Below are 1,416 nucleotides of genomic sequence, written 5' to 3' on the forward strand. Positions count from 1 at the left end.
GTGTTTATTGGTGCCGGCCCGGTGCCGGCGAGGGAGACGCGGGGCAGCAGCTCAGGCGGGAGCAGGTGCCCGGGGGCGCGGGGCGCTCTGCGCCCTTCCTTCCCCCGCGGACGCACAGACGGGGTCGTCGTCCGGTCCCCGGCGCGGCACGGAGCGCTCCTGGCCGGGCTCGGTGCCGGGGAGTCCGAAGGGGTCCAGCGGAGCCGAGATGTCSCGTTGGTCTTGGCGTGCGGCACCGGCGGGCGCGGATGKCGGTCCTTGGGACGACGGCTGCGTCCGCACGGGCAGAAGCACCAGACTCTTCCTGCTCTGTTTTTCTCCGCTGAACCTGCCCGGTGGTCTSGACTCCCCGCTGAACCTGAGCGTGATCTCAGGGCCTGCCCAGCTCACCTCGCCCCMGTCTGGCAAGTTARGAGACTAGGAAGAAGGAAGAGAGAGAGCCCCGTGAGGACTAAAGCAGTGTCGGAGTGAGGGCCCCTCCTGGGTGCACGCTAGGGCTGAGGAAGACCTGCCCCAAAGCACGTCAGCAACTTCCCAGGCTGGTGCTTCCCGGGACTCCCGTTCTTGCTCACAAGTCTGCACGTGTGAGTGCTTGCCTGGGTCTCAGAAAGGGACTTCGCACCTCAGAGGTGCAACCTTTCCCTGCCACAATCCCGCGCTGCAGCGCGCAGCGCTCACAGCTGAGGCTATGCCAGAGCAGGGGAGAGGGAGAAGGGGGCACCCCCATGCCAGGGCAGCGGCGGGGCCGCCCTGCTCGCGGGGCATCGTCTCCCTCTGTTGCCCCTACTAAGCYGGCTCCTGACTCCTGTCTTTGCCCCTGATTCCCCAGAAGAATACCTCTCGGCTGCACGCGTAGYGCCTCRGAAAGGTGATGCTCGTCTTTAGTTTGTGATTTGCAGCCACCTGGCGTAAAGCATCAGCCCTTCTGGCTGCTGCAGCAGCTGCCATTGGGTCTCCAAGCTGCAGGAAGGGAGAGGAAGAAAGGAAAAGAGCTCAGAGGGCGCAAGGATGAACTCTSTGCCCACGCACCCAAGTGCCTGCGCTCCCTCCCAGCCGGCACCCTGCATTGCAGGCACCTGGGCATCTGCCCCGGGCGCCCGCASCCAGCAGCAGACAGCTCTCCCTCCCGCCAGAGCGCCAGCAGAAAGGTCCTGCGCACCCCTACGCAGGCTCAGCGCAGCCCCGAGCGGGCTCCCTGCGCGGCCCCGGCCMGGGCAGCTCTGCTCTCACCATCGCCTCAGCTCCCTCCTCCAGCTGCGCCAGCCTTCGCGCCGGGCAGTGCTGCGGGCACCCGGCTCCTCTTCCTCCGCCGGCTCTTCCTGCCCTTCCTCCCCCACATCCTCAGAGCAGGGCAGCCAGCAGAGCTCGGCCTTTTCCTTTTGCTACCAGAGCAGGAGAGGGAGGCAGGCTGAGTGC

The 1,416-nt window shown here is 66.8% G+C and overlaps 1 long non-coding RNA gene across 1 annotated transcript; it reads right to left on the bottom strand.

The window, feature by feature from the left end:
• Positions 1-1,378, bottom strand: LOC146589723 (uncharacterized). Its single transcript, XR_014897114.1, has 3 exons — positions 1,231-1,378; positions 838-960; positions 1-417 (listed from the first exon to the last, which is right to left on the bottom strand). It is a non-coding gene; the product is annotated as an uncharacterized LOC146589723 (long non-coding RNA).
• Positions 1,379-1,416: the final 38 nt, after the last annotated feature.

The sequence above is a fragment of the Rhea americana genome, unplaced genomic scaffold (assembly GCF_003343005.1).
Source record: "Rhea americana isolate MKP2758 unplaced genomic scaffold, rheAme1 scaffold_439, whole genome shotgun sequence".
NCBI classification, from domain to species: domain Eukaryota; kingdom Metazoa; phylum Chordata; class Aves; order Rheiformes; family Rheidae; genus Rhea; species Rhea americana.